This window comes from Mus caroli, unplaced genomic scaffold, assembly GCF_978045245.1.
Source record: "Mus caroli unplaced genomic scaffold, Mus_caroli_1 scaffold_14, whole genome shotgun sequence".
NCBI lineage: Eukaryota > Metazoa > Chordata > Mammalia > Rodentia > Muridae > Mus > Mus caroli.
In genome coordinates, this window is record NW_028227269.1 from 20,196,209 (window position 1) to 20,207,904 (window position 11,696).

General features: G+C 41.0%; 1 protein-coding gene across 1 annotated transcript in view; it reads left to right on the forward strand.

The window, feature by feature from the left end:
• Positions 1-11,696, forward strand: part of LOC147001173 (arf-GAP with SH3 domain, ANK repeat and PH domain-containing protein 2-like) — a 53,211-nt gene that overhangs the window by 18,933 nt on the left and 22,582 nt on the right. The gene's annotated exons all lie outside the window — the stretch shown is intronic.

Genomic DNA, 11,696 nt, shown 5'->3' on the forward strand with positions numbered 1-11,696 from the left:
TGTGTCCCAATGGATAAAAGCTATTTGAGCATAGGGATATTGAAAGAAGTAATGTACCGCTTTCTATCCCAGAACTTTGAGAAAATTGTCATATTCTATCTTTGGTAGACATTCTGAATATGATAAAACTTTGCTATGAATTGGTTTTCTAATTTTACTGGGAACTTCCCAAAGCTCACACTGTAGAAAATCTTTATGGGTTGTAGGAATTTGTAAATTCTTTTGTTTGTCCTGGTTCACATTCAAATGTGGTACAATTCACGCTACAGGAAAAATTATGAAAGCAATTCCTGTTACAAAGCTATGAGTTGTTCTATTTTCCTCATATAGATGAAATACACCATATAAATATCCCATATAAAAAGGATGTTATAAATGTTAGCCATGTAATAACCATCACAGATATCTCGAAAGATGCAAAACAACCCATAATGAGGGAGAACACCATGAACATATATAAAGTGACAAAACCAGATGATCCGGTCCATCTTTATCATTAGACCAATTTGTAAAGTTTATTCATCTTGATGGAATGATTGAATAGGGAAATTAATGTAGTAAACATATCACATGTACCAATTTTCATTGCAGGTATGTAAGTAATCATAGTGGAGAGAAACTCTATGAATGTAATGAACGTTCTAAAGCCTTTTCATGTCCCAGTCATCTCCAATGTCCTATAAGAAGACAAATTGTAGAGAAAACACATGAACATAACCAATGTGGTAAAGCCTTTCCAACACCCAGTCATCTTCAATATCATAAAAGAACCCATACTGGAGAGAAGCCTTATGAATGTCATCAATGTGGTCAAGCCTTTAAAAAATGCAATCATCTCCAATGTCATAAAAGAACACATACTAGAAAGAAACCCTATGAATGTAATCGATGTGGGAAAGCATTTGCACGTCACAGTCATCTCCAATGTCATAAAAGAACACATACTGGAGAGAAACCCTATGAATGTAATCAATGTGGTAAAGCCTTTGCACAACTCAGTAGTCTCCAATGTCATAAAAGAACACATACTGGAGAGAAACCCTATGAATGTAATCAATGTGGTAAAGCTTTTACAACTCATGGTGGTCTCCAATGTCATAAAAGAACACATACTGGAGAGAAACCCTATGAATGTAATCAATGTGGTAAAGCATTTGCACGTCACAGTCATCTCCAATGTCATAAAAGAACACATACTGGAGAGAAACCCTATGAATGTAATCAATGTGGTAAAGCCTTTGCACGACTCAGTAGTCTCCAATGTCATAAAAGAACACATACTGGAGAGAAACCCTATGAATGTAATCAATGTGGTAAAGCTTTTACAAGTCACAGTGATCTCCAATGTCATAAAAGAACACATACTGGAGAGAAACCCTATGAATGTAATCAGTGTGGTAAAGCTTTTACAAGACACAGTGGTCTCCAATATCATAAAAGAACACATACTGAAGAGAAACCCTATGAATGTTATCAATGTGGTAAAGCCTTTGCACACCTCAGTAATCTCCAATCTCATAAAAGAACACATACTGGAGAGAAACCCTATGAATGTAATCAATGTGGTAAAGCCTTTGCACTACGCAGTAGTTTCCAATGTCATAAAAGAACACATACTGGAGAGAAACCCTATGCATGTAATCAATGTGGTAAAGCCTTTGCACAACTCAGTAATTTCCAATCTCATAAAAGAACACATACTGGAGAGAAACCCTATGAATGTATTCAATGTGGTAAAGCCTTTGCACTACGCAGTAGTTTCCAATGTCATAAAAGAACACACACTGGAGAGAAACCCTATGAATGTAATCAATGTGGTAAAGGATTTGCAAGTCACAGTCATCTCCAATGTCATAAAAGAACACATACTGGAGAGAAACCCTATGAATGTAATCAATGTGGTAAAGCCTTTGCACGACTCAGTACTCTCCAACGTCATAAAAGAACACATACTGGAGAGAAACCCTATGAATGTAATCAATGTGGTAAAACCTTTGCACGTCACAGTTATCTCCAATGTCATAAAAGAACACATACTGGAGAGAAACCCTATGAATGTAATCAATGTGGTAAAGCCTTTTCACAATACAGTCATCTCCAATGTCATAAAAGAACACATACTGGAGAGAAACCCTATGAATGTAATCAATGTGGTAAAGCCTTTACAAGTCACAGTGGTCTCCACCGTCATGAAAGAACACATACTGGAGAGAAACCCTATGAATGTAATCAATGTGGTAAAGCCTTTGCATGACCCAGTTATCTCCAATGTCATAAGAGAACACATACTGGAGAGAAACCCTAAGAACGTAATTGGTAAAGCCTTTGCACCTCACAGTCATCTCCAACGTCAGAAAACTAAACGTACTGGAGAGAAGCCCTATGAATGTTATCAATGTGGTAAAGCCTTTACAGGTCACAGTCATCTCCAATATCATAAAAGAACACATACTTTCCTGATAAAGCTGTTTCCTGTGATGCTATTCCAATACCTGGCAAACACAGAAGTGGATGCTCACAGTCATCTATTGGATGGAACACAGGGCCGTCATTGGAGGAGCTAGAGAAAGTCCCCAATGAGCTGAAGGGGTATACATCCCTGTAGGCAGAACAACAATAGAAACTAACCAATACCCCCAGAGCTCATGTCTCTAGCTGCATAAGTAGCAGAAGATGGCCTAGTCTGCCATCATTGGGAATAGAGGCCCCTTGGTCTTGCAAACTTTTTAAGCCCCAGTACAGGGGAATGCCACGGCCCAGAAGTGGGAGTAGGTGGGTAGGGCAGTGTATAGGGGGACTTTCAGGATAGCTTTTTAAATGTAAATGAAGAAAATATCTAATAAAAGATTGAAATGTAAAAAAAAAAAAAACAAACCATACTGGAGAGAATCTCTATGAATGTAATCAATGTGGTAAAGCCTTTGCAGGTCACAGTTGTCTCCATTATCATGAAAGAACCCATAATGGAGAGAAACCTTAGAAATGTAATCAATGTGATAAAGCCTATTCTCAAAGTTATTGTCTCTATAATCAATGTGGTAAAGACTTTTTACAACTCTATAGTCTCCATTATTTTCAAAGAACACATAGAAGACAGAAACCTTAGGAAGGTAATTGGTGTTGTAAAGCATATGATTTCACGGTCATCTACAATGACATAAAAGGTCACATACAAGTGAGAACCCATGTCAATGTTATGAATGTAGTAAAACCTTTGCATGTCATAGTTGTTTAGGCATACACAAGACAAACTGCATGTCAGAGAAACCCCAATTTAAATGTTTGCTTTTCTGAGAGTTGGTTTGGTCATGAGATCTGTTCCTACCAATGAAAGGCTGAGGGAGAAACCCTCTGAGTATATTTAATATGGGAAAGCCTTTGCACAATTTTCTAGTCATCTTCATCATGGAAGAATTTGAACTAGGTAGAAACATTGTGAATCTATTTAGTATGGTGAACTTTTTCATTGAGCTTCTTTTTATGTATATTCTTCTTTTTATGAGACTATTCATACTGGAGACGGATGCTATGAATGTCAGCAGTGTGGTAAAGCCTTTACATTGTTGGGTCCAGTCAGGTTCAACACAACTCACACCCCAGGACAATGCAAAGGATAAGAATTTATTGGGCTGGGTGGTGGTGGTGCACTCCTTTAATCCTAGCACTTGGGAGGCAGATGCAGGCAGATTTTTTAATTTGAGGCCCAACAAGTCTAGAGTGCTTTCCAGGACAGCCAGGGCTACACAGAGAAACCCTGTCTGGGAAAACAAAAAAAGGAAAAAAAAATTTATTGGAATTAAGTCACTACTGATCAGTGAGAGACACAAAAGTATACTCAGAAGTTTATCTTCAAAACCTCACTGCCCACACCCAACCTGAGACAGAAAGTTGTATAGCTTTCAAACACAAACACCTTAAAGTCCTGGGCCAACTTACAGCTACATTTTCTCCCAAATCAAAACATTTCTATTGAATGAGTCAATAAATGGTGATTGCTAACTCCTTGTATTTTGTTGCTGTTGTTGTTGCAGCTGTGGGTGGTGTTGGTGTTGGACTGTGTGTGTACTTTCCCTTCTTTTGTAGACAGTAAGAGATTATTTACTACGCGTGTTTTCCTTTGTATCCTTAACTTCCTCGGGTTAGATTCTATCTCTATCTCTTTGTGTTGGTCAGTATATTTAGTGAGAGGTTGTTTAAATTTGAGTTTATCGTGGACTATCTTAATTTTTTCCATTTACAGTATAGTCATTTTTTTACATATTAAAATCCAGGCACCTGTTGTTTCTGCAGCACATGTGTGCAAACCCTTCTGGTGTCTACAGACTCCAAGAAGACATCTGCGATCTTAATAGATCTTCCTTTATGCTTTTTCTGGCTTTTTGCCTTTGCAGCTTTTAGTATTCTTTCCTTGAACTGTGTGTTTTGATTATTACACAGGGAAGAGACTTTATTTTATGATCCCTTTCGTTTGGTGTTTTGATGATTCTTGTGTTTTCTTTATGTTAGGAAGTTTTTCTTCTAGGATTTGGTTGTCAATACTTTCTGAGACTTTGAGTGAGGATTCTCCTTCCTCTCTTCCTAAGTATTCTTATGTTTAGTCCTTTTACAGTGTCCTGGATTTCCATGATATTTTATATCAGGAAGATTTAGACTTAACATTTTCATTGTCTGATTTACCCATTCCTTCTATTGCTTATTCAATGATTGAGATTTTTCTTCCATGTCTGTGTTCTGTGGGTGAACCTTGCCTCTGTAGTTCCTTTTTGCAGTCCTAATTTTTTTTTTTTTTTTTTTTTTTTGGTTTTTTCGAGGCAGGGTTTCTCTGTATAGTCCTGACTGTCCTGGAACTCACTTTGTAGACCAGGCTGGCCTCGAACTCAGAAATCCACCTACCTCTGCCTCCCAAGTGCTGGGATTAAAGGTGTGCGCCACCACACCCGGCCTAGTCCTAAATTTTTATTTCCACTATTTCCTAAGATTTAGTTTTCTTTTTTGTTTCTATTTCAACTTTTCTGTATTGAATAGTTTGTTTACCTCACCCTTTGGTGTGTTCTTTCTTGGCTTTATTTATAGGAATTTTGGCTTCCTCTACTTTTTGGTTTGTGTTGTCCTGGAATTCTTTGTGGAATTTATTGATTTCCTCCAATTTTTTTTGTTTTCCTGGATTTCTCTAAGTGATTTGGTCATTTCCTCTTTAAGGAACTCTGTCATCTCCATACATTTGGGGTTATAGTGTTTTTCTTGTAATGTAGCTTTGTTGGAATATTTAAGACCTTCTTTGACAATATAAATGAGCTCAGAGTCATTAGCCAGAGAGTGATAAATGCTGGTCCTTATTACATTATCGAGTACCATTGTCATGGAATGGAATGGCGCTATCTAAGCTAAGTATTCAGCTTCGATTTAATCAGATGTGTGATTTATCCCAAGGTGTTCTTTCTCCTTACACTGGACAGGTAGCCAAGTGAGGCACTTTTTGAAAGAGTTACTTTTTGTGAGACACCTGTTTTTATCACTAACCTTGGAGTCACCATTAAAAAAAAAAAAGCTGATGGTGACAGGGTGAGCAACTTTGTAATTTTCCAGCGTGTATTTATTCATGTCAGGTGAATGAAGACAGACCAGATTGATAGATATGCAAATTGGGGACTTTAGCTTGATCCAAGCAATATTGAATTTCTGATTTTGGAGATATGTCCAATGCACCTTCAAGGTTTAGTTATCTCAGATGATTATGACACAGGCCATTGGCTGTAGTTGTGTGTCATGTGACAGATCACAGTAACTGATATTGCACACAGGAGCCAGGTCAAAGAGTATTGATTTAATGCCATTTTTTTCTGCCAGATAACACACACACACACACACACACACACACACACACACACATATATATATATATATATATATATATATATATATATTCAATTATGTTTCAATTTTTCCTTTTTTAATTAATTTTTTTTATTTATTTAAGTACATCCTGTTCCTGTCCCGTTGTGCACAGAGAGACAAGGCAGTCCTCTGCTACACATGTGCCTGGGGCAATGACCCAGACCCTGGATGCTCCTTGGTTTTTGGCTGGGAGGTCTGAAGAGTCCAGGTTAGGTCACAGATTTGTTTCTCCTATCTGATTGCCATCCTCTTCACCCCCTGAAGTCAGTACACTGACCTGTCCTTGTGTGACATTTCCCCCTACAACAATATATCAATATATAGATATATATCGATCTATATATTTCTATATCTATTCATCTCTTTATCTTTATATCATCAATAGATCTTCAATCTATACATCTATATATCACCTATAAATCTATATATCTACTTATCTATACATCTATATGTATATATCTATATATGTATACCCCTATCTATACACTATACACTATACATCTATAGATCTATACCTATATCACTAAATCTATACATATATCATCTATATATTCATATATATATAAATCTATATATAAAGGTCTATATATCTTTAAATTTATATATATATATATTTATCTATCTATCCATCTATCTATCGATAAGTCTGTCTATATGTTTAGCTTGATGTAGCCTTGCCTAAAAGAACTGTTACGTTCTAGGTTTTAGACGTTCTGTCTGAGAGGAAATAGTATGAGTAACATTTGATCTAATACCAGATCCCCGACTCTGGACCCATATTTTACGATAATTTGGGGATTATGATTACATCATTTTTACCTTCTGTGGTCAATCAGTAAACACATCTAATGCCTGCAGCTGGCAAGAAGAAAGGTTGATGGCCTTTCAGTTCCGGGCCTTGCTGTCTTTGGAAGAGACCATGAAGGAGAGGGAAGAAGAAGGAGCAAAAAGGTCCCATGGGTGGATGGATTGGGAGAGCATGGCCAGGAGGGCTAGCCTAGGAGCATGAGCAGCCTGGGCAGAATATGGCAAGTGAGCGGGGCATGATGCCACTCGCCTTTAATCCCAACACTTGAGAAGAAGAGGCAGGCGGATTTCTGAGTTCTAGGCCAGCTTTGTCTACAAAGTGAGTTCCAGGACAGCCAGGGCTATACAGAGAAACCCTTTCTCGAAAAAAAAAAAAAAAAAAGAATATGGCGAGTGATATCTCACAGTTCTTAGTTAAGAAGTAGAGAAATTAGCATAGAGGAATGGTATGTGCCCCATGATGGTGCTTTCATGCTTATAATCATTATTATTACTAATCATAATTATTATTTCTTATTTTATTATTTGATATTATTTCACATTATTATTGTTTAATATATTATTACATCATATTAATATTATTTCTTATTTTATTATTTCATATTATTTATTATTACTATTTCTTATTTATTATTCTCTTCTTTGATTATTATTATTATTATTATTTAATACCTCTATAATTTATGTGGTGGTAAGAAATCCACAAGTAATATTTACCACAACAACTTGGCTGTAAAAACCGCTTGTGCCCAATGACTGAAATGCAATTGAAAGTAAGATGTGATTTTGCCCACTTTTAACCTCAGAACCCAACAGACAAAACAGAAACATGGCCAACACTTATTTTCTTGTAATAAGAAACAGTTGGGCCCAGGGAATGTCTCTGTGCCTGTCTCTCAATGTTTCTATTAATCTAAAACTGCCCTAAAATAAAGTCAGTTAAAAATACATATGGGACCCAAGGAGCTGAAGGGGTTTGCTGCCCCATAGGACAAACAATATGAACCAACCAGTACCCCCAGAGCTCCCTGGGACTAAACCACCAACCAAAAAGAATCCCATGGCTCCAGCTGCATATGTAGCAGAGGATGGCCTAGTCAGTCATCAATGGGAGGAGAGGCCCTTGGTCCTGTGATGGTGCAATGCCCTAGTATAGGGGATTGCCTGGGCCAGGAAGCAGGAGTGTGTGGGTTGGGGAGCATAGAAAGGAGGGCAAGTGATAGGTGATTTTCAAAGGAGAAACAGGAAAGGGGATATTTGAAATATAAAATAATGAAAATATCTAATAAAAAAATACATATGTGGACTGGTGGGGTGGCTCCATGCTTAAGAGTTCTTACTGTTCTTTGAGCAGATGCTAGTTCATTTCCTCCCGTGTTGAGAGGCTCGCAATCACTAGTAACTCCAGCTCTGGGGAATGGTGTGCCGTCTTCAGGCCTCAATGGGCACCTGCATTAACGTGCACATTTCCACACTAATGTGCACATATCTGTTAGGGAAGTGCATGGATTTTCTAGTCCAGATCTTGGATTTTTGGTCTTTGTCTGAATTCAGGGGTAATCCTTTGTAAAGCACTGAGTATTGAGTGCCTGCTTTGTTTATAGCTCCTGGTTAGGCACTGATGCAAGGTGATGAATGAAGTGATGCCCTCTTGACTTCATGGTGTCCAGTCTACCTGGCTGGGTGGGAGGAGGGCAGACACACAGACTCCACCACTATCCCGAGTCTGCAGAGCAAGGAGAGTCCTAGGTCCTCCTGCTCTTTAGAACAGACTCTGGGCCAAACCAGTGCTTGTTCAGTAAGAACATTGCAAGTATGATCATTGCTGGGAATGGAGAGATTGCACCATAAGGGGAAACTGAGACAGTGCTGTAGCCTAGGAAGAGAAGTTGTGCTCGGGTGACAGGACTTTCCTATCCCATTCTGACTGCCACTTAGCTCTTGAGTCAATTACTAGCCTCCCTGTGAGCCCCATCTTCCCTCTCAAGAAAATGGAGGTAACACTGGGCCTCCCTCCTTGGTCTGTCCCGAGGATCTCAGGGTACAATGACAGCTTTGAGTGAGGTACAAGACTATTTAGGAACAGTCCCATAATACTGTTCACTGGGAAGAGGCCTCCAGTCCCCATATGGGGAACAGACAGGGAGGAAAGAGATGGCCTTCTGAGCTGGCTGTACAAGGGTGGCTAAGTTATATTCATGATGCCGACTGTGTGTATCTTTGACCAGATTGGTGACAGTAGTGTGCTGTCTGAGTTGGGACATATTTTTACTCCATGTGTATATTTTCTATGTGCCATTTTCTGAGCCAGCAAAGCACGTCTGGGCAATATGGGTTTTGAGGAAAAGGCCTGGCTCGGGTCACTCCTAATAAGTTCCACAGCAGGACCTTGGGTGCTCCTTTGAGCCTTCCCAAGCCCAGCCAGGATACTCTATCAAGCATCCTAATGACCAGAAAAGAAAAAGGTCTAGGAGCCACACACAGCTGCATCTGGATAGCCCAGTCACCTGAATCCATAGAGCAATGGCCATGACCATCACCCACATTGGCTTTGTGACAATGTTATTACAGCTGAGGGTGACCAGTATCTCACCAGGCTTCTGTTAATGGGGGATCATAGGAATTACACACACACAGAGAACATGCATACACAAATGCACACATAGTACACACGTGCATACTCACGTAAACACACACACAATCAGCTTTACTTGGGTACTTGGGGTACGTGAAGGGATGTTGTGAGCTCACCCAGGTGCCAGTGCCCTATATGACCTGTGGTCTTCTTTTCCATGGGCATGGTCTAGCAGCTTGTCGAGCCTGTGCATCATCCCCCAGTGGGTCTGATCCCTGCTCTGCCTTGGCCTCCACTTGGTCCTAGATAAGTCACCCCGAGGCCAATAGGCCTGCAGAGCATTAGAGCTGAGGATGAAAGGGTTGCCATTTGCAGAGACTGTGGGGACAGTCTCTTCAGAGATCTCAGAGGACAGGTCATGAAATGGAGGCTGAGAGGTAAGAAGAACCCTGTAAGTACCAGGATGAGCCAGGCCTACTTAACCATGAGGCCAGCAGCACCACCATTGTTTCTGAGATTATGCATGTGTCGTGGTTCGTTCTAATCCCAATGGCTGCTACCTCAAGAGGTCTGCAACATGCAGAGGCAAATGTCAAGCAGTACTTCTGTCCCTGGCTCTGGTAAATGCAGCTAGTTCCCTAGAGACTTAGACCAGCAGTTCCCAGCAAACCTAGGAGTGGCTGGGTCTCCCTCACCCCTACACCCAGCCCCAGACACCGAAGCTCCTATAGCATTCATAGAGGGATTTTAATGGCACCTGGTGTCCTCAGGACTTCCTCTGGGTGGAGTTCCTTTCTGGCCTTCATCTCCTGGAGGGAGAGGATATCTCCTGCTGCCTTTTTCTTCACTCCCCCACATTCCATAGACATTCTGTCCAGGTTGTAAGTAAGTCTGAAGGAGATAACCTGAAAGAGGCCCTTGTCTTCGGAAAGAGGGTCTTTGAGTCCCTTCAATCGAAAATAGACACAATGGAATATGGTGTGCACTGCTGGGGCTAAAGAGAGCAGTTCTTGAGTCTATATGACTGAATGTCAACTGCATATGTACCTCCAGGCCCCAGGGTCCTCGACTCCAGATGCCATCCATGCACAAGTGTATGGTAGGGTCCAGTCAAGCCTGGAAACTGATGTCTGGAAGCTGGAGCAGACAAAGAGGTCAGAGGAGTACAAGTTCTAGCCTATAGTGCCTCTTCTCATCCTGAGGCCCTTGGATGCTTTGGTGTACACCCAGTGACTCCTCTGTAGCCACACACACCTCGGCACTGAATGAGGAGAGTCTGGGTCAGATAGTTCTTAATCTTATGTCAGAACTTTGCTATGGGGTCAGAAGTCAGAGGATGATCAGTAGAAAGATCCCTCTGATGATTGGCACCTCCACCATTCCCACCCACCTGCCTGTGGATGAAAGCATGTACAAGTCTGGGGCACAGCCTTCCTGCTAGCTGTCTACCTTGGCAGACAGTATGGCTATGCTCAGCATGTATTAAGAATATACACTGTCCCAAGTGATCTTGAGCGCTCTGGTTTCTAATGGCAAAGAAAAGCAAAGTAAAGCCTGGGCCTTGAACTCATTATAATATTGGAAAAAGTAAAGCTGGAAAGATGTTAGGCATAGAAGGTTGTATGTAGAGTCTTCCCTTTTCGTCAAAGTATTCCAGGAAGGCTAAGAGATGTGAGCTCGGAGAGAGCCTGAAGAAGGTGTGGGAGCAAAGAAAGGCCCAGTGGCAGCCATATGGATGGATACAGAAGCAGTGGAGATATTCGTGGCCAGAGAGGATGGGAAGAAGGGTCATGCTGATGGGGTGCAGTGAATCTTTGCAGCTCAGAGCTGAACGTGTACTGAGTGACAGCTCTGCGGTAGTAGATAATGACCCACTCCCTTCCTCCCTAATTTCTCCACATATTCCTGCTCTCTCTGGGCCATAGTTACTCACCTCTGAGCACAGTGAGGCTTCCTCTCAGCATCCATCTTTCCCGTCCACCAGTCAGCATATTCTCCATCTGCCGAAGTTTAGGGTCATTCGCTCAGCACATCTTCAGGCCAAGTCCATGCGTACTTGGTAAAGGTGGCTGGATGAATGAATGAGCAAAGGACTCATATTCCTGTGTGTAAGAATAGCGAGCTCCCAGGACAAATATCTTCCGGAGTCTTATGTAGTGCTCTGAGGAGTCCTCCTTCTAACAGCTCTTCCTCCTGGGCTATCACAGGAGCCAGGAGGGATGGGAGCCTCTGAGTAGTCAGTGAGGTAACACATCTCTGTGTTGGTGAAGGGGTGTTCGGGTGTGTGTGTGTCTGTAAACTTTACAACATGTATGGTATGAAGTGTGAGCCACTGCCTGAGGGTCCCTAACCGTCACACTCCTATTCCCAAGCAGTAGGCATGGACCTCCCAGGATACCTGCCGCCATGAGAGAAGGGG